This window comes from Solanum tuberosum, unplaced genomic scaffold (genome assembly GCF_000226075.1).
Source record: "Solanum tuberosum cultivar DM 1-3 516 R44 unplaced genomic scaffold, SolTub_3.0 scf00171, whole genome shotgun sequence".
Lineage (NCBI taxonomy): Eukaryota > Viridiplantae > Streptophyta > Magnoliopsida > Solanales > Solanaceae > Solanum > Solanum tuberosum.
The window spans coordinates 824,347-836,843 of record NW_006239097.1 but is presented as its reverse complement, the minus strand read 5'-3'; positions in this window follow the sequence as shown (position 1 = coordinate 836,843).

The following is a 12,497-nucleotide window of genomic DNA, read 5'->3' as shown; positions in this document are numbered from 1 at the left end:
AAATTGTTGGAGTTGAAACCCTTTGAATCTTCAATTTCTTCAAAACCCTCTCCAATCTTAGAACTCAAAATTCTATGTTAAAAATTTCTATATTAAAAATCTGATGTTAAGCTACAACTCTCAACGGGTATTTATAGTTTTCAAAAATCTCTATTGCAGCGGATCATTCGGCATCGTTAGTCGAGATCGCCGATCAACTCGGCGATCCGCCATGTGGTAGGTTTCATCACCGTCTTGCTCTATCCTTCAGCATCGTCGTGTTTTGGATCATTGGGCGACATAGTACTGCTTCGCGGAACTGCTCGGCGACACGCCGACTGCTTTTTTTCACCGCCGATTTGATCCTTTCTTTCACGGCTCAGCATACTGGAACAAAAGACGAGGATAAGACCTTTTGGAGATTCGCCGAATGGGTTCGGCGATTCTCAGATCTTTATTTCTTCGTTCTTTCAACTGCCTTTGTTCCTTTTTTTGCTAAGTAGTGTCCATGCTTTCCCTCAAACTCCAAATACCTGAAACTTAAGGGTTTTCATCAGATATTGAGATAAAATATGCATTTGAGGACACTAATTCTATCAAAATATAGCCCTAAATGAGTCCAAATTTTGGACATATCACAGATGTCTAATAGTTCTTTTTTGGCTTCCATTGGAATGTTCGGGACATTTCCCTATCTACAAAAAATGCTTGATGTCTAGGTACCATGGCTCACCATCCGATTCTGCTTCCACAGCATTACAATAGCCATGTTGGTCCTAAACTTGAATATCCAAGGGAGTGATGCAAGTGTTTCTAGGATATCGTAGCATTGAGGCCAAAGTAGCTAAGGCATCTGCCAATTCATTATGAAACCTGGGGATGTACCTAAACTCGATAGACCTTAACCTTTTGCTAAGATCTTCCACACATTGTTTGTATGGGAGAACCTTGAGGTCTCGAGTTTTCCATTCGCCTTGAGCTTGCCGAATAAGCAAGTCAGAATCTCCCAACACAATCAATTCTTGCACACCCAAATCTATTGCCATATTTAGACCCATGATGCAAGCTTCATACTCTGTTGTGTTATTTGTACAGAAGAAATGAAGTTAAGCTATTGCAGGGTAATGCTATCCTTTGGGTGATATGAGAATTTCCCCAATCCGTGTGCCTTTTGCGTTGATTGCTCCATCAAAGTATAATTGCCATACCTAATTTTCATATGGATCTACTTCTTCAACTGAGTTAATCTCTTCATCCTGAAAATATGTATCCAATGATTCATAGTCACCATCGACTGGATTCTCTGCCAAGTGGTCTGCCAAAGCTTGAGCTTTCATTGCAGTTTGAGTGACATATATAATGTCAAATACATTGAGCAAGATTTGCCATTTTGTGAGTCTGCCCGTTGGAATTGGCTTCTGAAAGATGTACTTCAAAGGGTCCATCCTAGATATGATGTAAGTTGTTTAGGATAAAAGGTAATGGCTTGACTTTTGAGCTACCCAAGTTAGGGTACAACATGTCTTTTCCAAGAGTGTGTACTTGACCTCATAACTAGTGAATTTCTTGCTCAAGTGGTAGATAGCTTGCTCCTTTTTGCATGTGGAATAGTGTTGACCAAGAACACACCCAAAGGAATTATTTGTCACTGAAAGATATAGAAAGAGAGGCCTATTAGGTTCAGGTGGGACCAATACAGAAGGGTTGGACAGATACTCCTTGATTTTTTCAAAAGATTGTTGACAATCCTCCGTCTATCTAACAACATCTTTTTTTCAAAAGTTTGAAAATGGGCTCACAAGTGGTTGTGAGTTGAGCAATAAACCTGTTGATGTAGTTCAACCTCCCAAGTAGACTCATGACTTCAGTTTTATTTTTCGGGGGTAACAAACCTCGAATGGATTTTATTTTGGAAGAATCCAATTTGATTCCCCTTCAACTAACAATAAAACCCAGAAGCTTTCCAGATGGAACTCCAAATGCACATTTTGCTGGATTAAACTTGAGATCATATCTTTGCACTCTTTCAAAGAATTTTCTCAAATCTTGCACATGGTCAACTTGTGTTTTAGACTTGATGATTACGTCATCGATGTATACTTCAATTTCTTTGTGCATAATGTCATGGAGCATGGTGGTCATAGCCCTCATGTATGTTTCCCCAATATTTTTAAGACCGAATAGCATGACCCTGTAGCAATAGGTTCCCCATGGAGTTGTGAAAGTCATTTTCATAGCGTCCTCTTCATCCATCAAGAGTTGATGATACCCCACATAGCAGTCCACAAAATATTGAATTTCGTGTTTGGCACAATTAGCAACTAGAATGTGGATACAGGGCAAGGGAAAGTTGTCTTTTGGACTAGCTTTGTTCAAATCTCGATAGTCAACACAAACTCTTGTCTTTCCATCCTTTTTGGGCACATGAACAACATTTGCCAACCAAGTAGTGTAACGAATGACTTGGATCACATTTGTATTTAGTTGTTTCATGATTTCTTCCTTGATTTTTTCACTCACGTCCGGTTTAAATTTCCTTCTTTTCTGTTGGACGGGTGGAAAATCAGGATGAGTGGGAAACTTATGAACCACTAAATCGACATTTAAGCCTGGCATGCCATCATAGGACCAAGCAAACACATATTTGTATTCAAACAAAATTTGTATTATGGCATTCGTAATTTCCTACTTGACATGAAGGCTTATTTTTATTTCTTTGACTTCCCCTATACTTCCCAAATTGATTGCCTTGGTTTAACTAAGATTAGGCTTAGGTTTGTGCTCAAACTGTTCCAGTTACCTATTAATTTCCCTAAAAGCCTCTTCTACATCATATTCAACCTCTTTAACTCGGCGATTCAAGAATAAACAACTCTTTGAGATGTGAGAGTGAATTATGCATGCATGTCATGTTATCAAAGCCGGCATTTACAAAACTGAAAAATGGAGAATAAGAATTAAGAGAGGGGGAAAAGACAATTTTACTATGAAATTGAAAAGGGATAGAAGCGTTGACATAATACAAAACACTTTCAAATTTTCGGATCACAACCCTGACATCAACAAAATACAAAAGAGTAGCAAAACAAACTACCAAGACTCCTTCCTTGTGGGGAAATGAGTGGCTTACCAATTGTTCAACTAAACACCTGATACCACGAGCTGCACACCGGCATGACTTCTACATTCACCAACTTGGACCATGTTTACTTCCCAAAACAACTGGCTGAGATCATGAATAAGTTCTTCAATGTCTTCATGAGTAAGGAAAGCTTCCATTTCTGGAGCTGAGGCTTGATAAATGAATGAGAAATATGGGAAATTGGTTGTGGCAGCTCCCAATCAGTCGTTTTGTGGTTCTTAGCCTTATCTCTATTTCTCTTGCTTTGTTTGTATCTGAGGCCAGAAGTGCCTTGGTTTCCTAAAAGAGCAATGGGATCCACGATTCCTTGTGAACACAGTCCCAAACCTTTACCAGGTTGATAACCATATTTTATCATTGTTGTTGCTACTATTGAAGAGGAACAAGAGAGACATGGTTGGACGATGTGGTCTCTCTTTCTTTGAATTGATCGACTGATATGACCTCAAAATACTAGTAAACAACCGAAGCACATCCCTCTATTGCCTCGATGTATGGAATGTATGAATCTATGTGAATAGATAAATCATCTTCCCCATGCACAATGATTTCCTGATGGTCGTATTTAAACTTAATGACCTGATGCAGAGTTGATGGGACTGCCCGAGCCATGTGGATCCATGGTCTTCCTAACAAAAAAAATACAAGACATGTCCATGTCCATTACTTGGAACACAGTCATAAAGTCCACTGGTCCAATTGTCATGTTTAACTTGGTTTCACCAATGGTATCCCGCCTTGAGCCGTCATAAGCTCGAACACACATTGCTAGGGGGAATTCTATCGGGGTTAATTTTCAATCTTAGAGATTAGAGAGAGGACATATGTCTACCCCTGATCCTCCATCTATCATGACCCTCTTTACATAGTGCCCTTCACATTTCACTGTAAGATGCAAAACTCTGTTGTGTCCAGCTCCTTCCGTGGGCAACTCATCATCAATGAAATTGATGGTGTTTGACTCAAAGATGTGGTTGACCATTTTCTCTAACTGATTTACCGTGGTATCCTTCGATACATGTACTTCATTCAGAATCTTAGTCAACACACGACGATGTTCTTCTGAGTGCAAGAGTAGAGACAACAATGAAATTTGTGCAGGGGTTTTCTTCAATTGTTCCACAACAGAGTAATATTGAACCTTAATCTCTTTTAGAAACTTTTCTGCTTCATCCTCAGTAACAACCTTCTTTAGTGGTACTTGGATAACTTGGGACACTTTTCATTTCCTTTACTCTTCTGGAAAATAACATCTTCCAGAGTGTGTTAACTCTCTTGTTTCATCAAATTCTTCAACAATCTCCTTTCCTCGATAAAACACAACAATCTTATTGTAGCTGTTGGACGGGCTTAACCAAGATAGGCTCTTTCAACTTTACCAAGCAACTTTGGTCCCATTGTGTTAATGATAAGCCTTTTGATACGTATAACTGTGTCGTACCTTATCGAACTTCAAGCCTCTTTGAAACTCCAGGGACACATAAAACTTTGGTATCAAGGTTGATACCTTCCACACTCAAAGATGCGACTGGTTCTGAACTCTTTAACGACTTGTCTTCCTTTCCGATCTTCCTAAACAACTTTCCTATTTTGCCAAGGAGTTTGTACTCTTGATCATCACAGATCATACCCACTAAAACTTTTTGAGCTGGGACTGAGTTATTAGTTACATTGGGAGTGTTTTGATCATCCGTCACAACGACCACTCCATGATCGATTAGCTTTTCTATCGCCCCCTTCAAGGTCCAACAATTATCAGTGCTCTGTACTGGGGGCCCTGAATGATCCTCCCATCTTGTATTGGCCTGAAACCTGGAGCATTTGGATTCAGATGATATGGTGGGATAGACTCAATCACTCTTATCTTCCTTAACTTTTGAAACAAGTTGGAGTATGACTCCCCCAATGGAGTGAATTTCCTTTTCTGTCCCTGCTCTTGAGCATAATTTTACATAGGAGGAGGGTTGTAAGGGACCTAATAGGGTGGTCGTTGTGGGCGAAGGTTTCCTTGAGTTGAGGCCCAAAAATGTGGGTGAATGGGAGGACGCACATATGACTGAGCATTGAAGACCGCGTATGGAGATGGAGATACTGAATATTGAGGGACATAAGGGTAGTAATGCTGAGGATAGCTAGATTGTCCCTAAATTGGTGGGTAAGGACAATTAGAATTCCTTTTAGTACCCATTAACCATGACGCTAGCGAAGAAACTTCCTCTTTCCTTTTACGATTCCATAACTGCCTGAACCACCCTGAATGGCATGTGTGGTAGCTTTGATTGCTGCTTGGCTCACGATCATTCCTGTTTTGAGATCACTTTCGACCATTTCTCCAATTTTGATTATTGTGTGAAACGGTCTTACCATTGCGACTGTCAGGTGGTGGAAGTAATCAGGATCTTGTGCCTCTATGAAGATGTCAACCAATTCTTTTTCATCTAATGGTAGTTTTACCCGAGCTGCTTGTTACCTCCATTTGATAGCATATTCTCTGAAGCTTTCATTTGGCTTCTTTCTCATATTGGAGAATGTATTACGATCTAGCATAATGTCGACATTGTACTGAAATTGTCTAACAAAATCTTGAGCCATATCATCCTAGATGTGCCATTGGGAGATCTCTTGGTCTATGAACCATTCTGAGGCAACACCAGTCAGGCTCTCACCAAAGTAAGCCATGAGTTCCTCTTTACCCCTGCACCCCTAAGTTGATTGCAGTATCTCTTGAGGTGAGCTATGGGATCACCGTGCCCATCATACTTATCAAACTTAGGGGTTTTGAATCCAGGTAGAAGTTGGATATTTGGGAACATACACAAGTCTTTGAACACGACACTTGTGTGCCCTCCTAGCCCTTGCATACTTTTCATGTGTTGCTCGATGCTTTTCAATTTTTTTCAACATTTCCTCTTGCTTTGAGCCTTGAGTGGGCCTCTCAACATCAATTGGGGAGCCAAATTGTACAAAGTTAGGGCCACCGAATTCTATCCCATGATTATAATACTACTCTGGATGGGCGGTGAACTGTCCCTCTTGAGCTGCTTTCTGCATCACAGTTGGTTGTGGGAGAGTATAGACCGGTGCAACTATCGTGACAGTAGGATTATTCCTGAATGGCATGCCTTGAGGGAGTGTTGTTGATGGTCCGGCCCCACAATTATCAAATGGACCATACCCTGGAGGGAAGAAAAGATCTAATATCAGGAGCTGAGAAGATGAGGATCGGATACTTGTGATCTCAGAAAACTAGGAATAGACGTTGGTGGTTCTTGGCCATTGGCACAGACTTGCCACAACTGGGCAATAACATGTCTCAGTGTCCGATTTTCTTCAACAGTGGCTGACTCTCTTGTCGTTGAATCAACTAGAGTATCCACCGGGTTCACCACAGTTTCAATAGTGGTTGTGATTGACGCTCTTACCTTAGACCTGGTAAAGTACGGGTGTTCTGCAGTTTACCACAAACCAACCACCAAAAGCTTACTAAAACTAAAGGGAAATGAACAAACTTATTAGGGGTTAGACAATTTTACACATCAATCACACATTTGTTAATCACCTAGTAACATGAGTTCAGAAGGCCATTGTCTCTTCCTAGCTTTGCTTTGTTTATTGTTTTCCCTTTTCTCTTTTTTTTTTTTTTTTTTTTAAAAAGTTTTAATCGAACCCTTTGGAGGTTGCCTACGTATCATGTTTTCGCATAAATCAGACCATTACGCAGTTCAGAAATTTAGACAACTCAACATAATTAATTTAGAAAAGCAAAACAAAACCCTTTCATTCATTTCCAAAGACTTTAAACAAAACGACAAAACCAAAGGGTTTAAACACAGCTATGACAACATGATCTCTTTGAACATCAAAACTTTAAACTAAAACAAAGAGTCTTAAACAAAACAAGACGAAACAAACAAACAAAAATTGCTGAACACTTCTTCAATCTTCTTCATCTTCTTGGGGCTTTCGTTTTCCTCCTAAGGTCTCGTACAGATTCAACAACACCTTTGGCAGATGGGAAACAATGGCATGTGCTTTCTCAGCCACTTCTGTGTCATTCATACGGCAATGATTTTTAATAACATATGAGGTTTGTTCTGCCAACTAATGAACTTGACGTCTAGACCTTTCCATATTTTCATGGCAGTTATTCAACTACGCTTGATGATCACCAGATTGTTCCTTAAAAGGACCTCTCGCTCTTCTGATGCTTCAAGTTGATTACAAAGTGTTTCTCTCACAATGATCATTTGTCTTTGCTCCACTTCGATATCGACACAATGACTGATTTTCATTTTCTGTTCTTCTAACTGTGCTTTAAGTTGACCATGTAAGTGTATCCAACATGACCTTTCTTTCTCAAAATTTCTCCTTTTGCCGTTTAAGCTCTCCCTTTTGGTAGTGCACGACCTCTTCAGATGCCACTAAGTCCCTCTTCAATCGAAAAATCTCAAAGCTCTGCTCCTTTTTTATCTGCCGGGCCAAATAAATCCTGCTATCCAACTCCTCTTCTAATCGAGCTAATTTCCCCTCTGCATGCTTCGATTTCCTTTCCACATCTTGTAACTCCAACTGGTGACTTTTTCCTATTTGGATTTGAACTTCTTATCGGGCTATGGTGGCTTTGGCCTTCTCCAACTCTTTTTCCAACTGTCTTATGATGTGCTTATTTTTTGTTCTGCTGGATCCTTCGAAAGTGTCACCAAATGTTACTGGATCACGAAACTACGATAGGTACCCATGCACCACTTTTCCATTATCTTTCTCCATAACCATTTCACTTTGCTCAGAAATTATACTCCCGAACCAGATCTTCAAAATATCTTGGCTATCAAAGGCAAAACCTGGTGGGGTGTCAAATACAAATCTACTCATGTTATCATTTGGTGGGACTTCTTGAACTCTAGCCAGCTGACGTATAACCCGAAGTGGGGCATAGGGTTGCACACCTCTAAACCCAATCAACACAAGAAACGAGATACCAGTAGACATGAAAATGACATCCTTAGCTGGGAACCAGTAATAATTCCATACAATTTCATCAGATGTGATTACCGAGAGTTTTTCTTCACATGCTAAAATTTCTTTTGGAAAATCGATTTTTGCTTCTCTTTCCTTATAAGAGGAAACATAATTACACCAATCCGGAGTGAACCTGGGCACATGATCATGATGATAAAGATGTTCCAAGAACCATATTTGCAGCAATATGTTGCAGCCTTCAAATTACGTTTCCCCATTTTTTCATTTAGTCAATGCACAGAACATATCTGCTAGGATCATAGGAATAATGATAGGGGTTTCCATTGTCGTCAACACCTGCACCACCCCTGCCAAACGAATGTCGATATGCTTGTCCCCTTGAAGGCAAATGATTCCCCCTTGATTGCTAAGTTGGTTCTGGTATTTTTTAAATCTATCCTTTTGACTGTACCTCTCATATAGAAAGTCCAATAAGACTCATCCATTTTTCAAAATCTCCTTCTCTGTTTGGTTTATCTTGAGAAGGTCCAGGAACTTGTTGGCGTCGACGTTCTTTAGGATTATAGGTCTTTTGGTGCGGAGATCAGCACCCCGAATACTAGACCCTTTTCCCATGAAGCTGGCGATTTCTTCCAGAGTTGGTATCATCTCAAAGTCAAAAAATTGAAACACGTTATTTTTTGGATCCCAGAATGGAATCAATGCCTCAATCACATCTCTTCTTGGGTTAATCTCCATCAAATGCACAAGATGCCCAGATGTTCTTTTACCCTCCTTTGCTCATAATTCCCCATGCCTGTCCACCCGCCATAGATCCTTGGGTATTGTGTCAACAATCATGCATTCTGAAATTCCTTCACTTCTAGGCCTTTTAGAACCTTGTCCTTTAGTTGGAGATTGCATTTATACCTTTGAATATAATCTAATTAAAGTTTTATCACAAACTATAATCAAGGGAGGAAATAAAAAGTAAAAATCAAGTTTTTTTTAAAAGACAAGATACCCATTTTTTTTACAAACACCGAACCCGAGAAGGGATGCCTACGTATCTCATTTTAGTTAGAATCAGGTGTGCGTAATTTATAAAAAAAATGACTCCCACTTGAAAGACCACCCCTTTATTTCAACCTCTTTTCCCCTTTTTTTAAAAATAAATAAAATAAAATTGAAAGACAAAGTTATTGTAAAGCTGGTCAACAATGTAAAGGTCTTCTGAACAAAATTATTTTCACGTAGCACACAAAATGAACATGTTGGTCTAGAGTGGGTACCTATCTTAGATTTGCTAGGTCAATGCACATGATGCAAATAAACGTAGCCTACCAGGAATAGTTTTGCTAGGTTGAACTCTTTATATGGAAGGTGTATAAACTGACTTTACTCGAGTGGACAACTCGAGCCGGAGAGGGTCGACAGATCGGTAGCAGAGCTATTCTGGCTTAACTAGTGGTCAAACTCCGTCTAACATGTGTGACAAATTCTGAACCAGGAGCGTAACCGCACACTGCCTCATCTTAGACAGAAGTCTTGTGGGGCGTATCCGCACACACAGTGAATAACAAAATTCCAGAGACTCAAAAGGTGTGCCAGAGAATACAATTTATATACAATCGCACAATATCAAAACAACAAATCATCAAAATAGCACAATTAGCCAACAAATACAAAAATTAATCAAATAATCAAAATAGTCAAATATAGTCAATGTACAAAGCACAAATTCTAATAAAAAAAAATTCAACAGCAGAGTCTCTAGATCTGTCACACCTCTGCATTGGCAATTGCTAGGGATGTGATGGGTTCTTTTTTGAAAAATAAAAGCAAATGAAAAATGTTTTTTTTTTAGTCGCCACTTGAAATTGAGTTTTTGGGTGTTCCAAGTCACCTGGTAAATTCCTAATCTAAAAGGAAATGACTCTTTATTTGTTAGTCTACGAAACAAAGATAGGGTAAGGAATTCTATTGACTGGGGGGAAGATGTGAGGTACCCCCGAGTCCCGTGATTCTAGCACGGTCGCTTTATTAACTCATGTTTGGCTAAAATAATTTTGGATAAAATGTAAGTTTGTGTTAGTCACTAATTTAAAAAAAAATGATTTGCCTAGGAGCATAGCCGCACATAAGATTATTTTTTTTAAGAAAAAAAAATAATACACACCAAGGATCGTAACCGAACACATAGTTGTATTTAATAAATTTTATTTATTAAATAAAACTAATAATTAATGACTCAATTCCTTTGATAATGATAAAAAAATAATGAATCATTGAACTTGTTGCAACATGAAGACATGAAAAATGATTTTTTTTTGTTGGCAAAATGATATCTTTTTTAAAAAAATAATATACATATCACTACTTAACATCAACAACGAAAAACAAAGTTTCCTTAAAAATAATAACTAAGCTCCTTTTAAAGAAATAAGTAGTGAAAGACTAAATTTAAAAAAAAATTATTGATACAATTCCAGAAATGACCATTCTAGTAAAAAATTCAGTTTTACCCAAAATGATCACACTGCTCTCTTTTGAAAGAAAATTGCAAAAATAATCAATTTTATATAATAGTTAAATTACTAGCCTAAATGAAACCAAATTTTTATTTTTGTTTCAATATCACATTTCATATATTTATTTAAGAGAAGAAATTATTATTATTTTTATTTTAAAAGTATTTACAAAATGACCAGATTCATATTTTTGCAAAAATGACCAGTTTTGTGTTTTTGCGAAAAAACAACCTCTTTTTTTTTTAGCAAAACACAAGTTTACTTGTCAATTTCATGATGAGGTAAATTAAACTAAACACCACATTAGTAATGAATATATTTGTACATAATTATAAATATAATCATATAAGAATCACAATAGATTTGGTTAAATTAAACAAACTTAATATAAACAACTTAATCAAAATATAAAAGAACATGAAACATTAATTTAAGATTACATTGTGAAATGTAAAAGAAAATACCTAAAGGTGATGACAAGCAAATAGTGAAAGCAAACTAGTTGAACCAACAAATTCACAAAAGATGATTTTTTTTCTTGCTATTCTAAAGTACTAGTATACGTGCCCGCGCGTTGCGCGAATTTTCTAAAATATAATATTTTTTTCATTTAAAAATAACTAATATGAATTATTATTGAGTAAGAGAAGTACTATATGTGTGTGTATAATGAAGACACCAAATATTATTCTAAAACCTTCTCATTTTCCTAGTTTAATGAAGTATTAGCATATAAGATGTGATTTAAAAATAACTAATATGAATTATTATTGAGTAAGAGAAGTACTATATGTGTGTGTATAATCAAGACACCAAATATTATTCTAAAAACTTCTCATTTTCCTAGTATAATGAAGTATTAGCATATAAGATGTGTGTTGAATTGATATTTGTGCTAATTAATTAAAATTTAAGTTCATAGATCAATCTAAAATCTAGTATTAAAAATATTGACTCTACTTTTAGCAAAAATCTGAATATAATTTGTAAAGCATGTTGCAACATTTTTAGCACACTCCTCTCTCGTTCAGTCCTACAAATTAAGACTATATTCATATCAAATTTAATTTCATAAAATAGGAATTCACAAAAAATGAATTTCAATAATTAATTAAAAAACACTATAATCAAATTAATATTATACCACATAAAAATAAACTATTTTTAGTGCAAAATAAAAATTTGAGAGATGAAAAAAAAGGGTAATCTTCTATTAAGTCTTTTATTCTATTTTATAAACTTTTGGATTTATTTTTTTAAGAATAGTTCTCTAAATACTCGTACATTATAATCTAAATATTCAATTTTTAATAATATATATATATAGATATATATATACCACTTATTTTCTTAAAACAAAATAAATAGATAATTATACATTTGTAATTACTAAATTTTAGCAACATTATCTTAAATATTTATCGTGGACGAAAAGTGGTAACTGAAATTTCACACTTTCAACCTTATTTAATCCGGAAAGGAGTCACTTGACTTATTCTAATGTTTTTTCCCTTACTTCAATATAAAAGGTAGTACTTCTTTTTTAATAACAATGTTTATTTTTTAAAAGAATAATTCTCTTAATACTCTTACATTATAATCTATATATTTACTTTCTAAAGTATCTTTTATTAAATATATATATATATATATGATGTGAGGCTAAAAATATATATTTTTAATCATTATTTGCCTCATATTTATTATTTATATTTGTCCTTTTTGAACATTAATTTTATAAATTGTGCTAAATAGTGTATTTTATTTGTAGGAGTAAATTGACGTAAAGCTGAAGAAGTTTGGAGCTAAAACAAATTAAAGATGGAAGGTTGAAGAAGGAAATCAAGCAGACAGCTTAATGGATTAAATTTATTAAAATAATATAT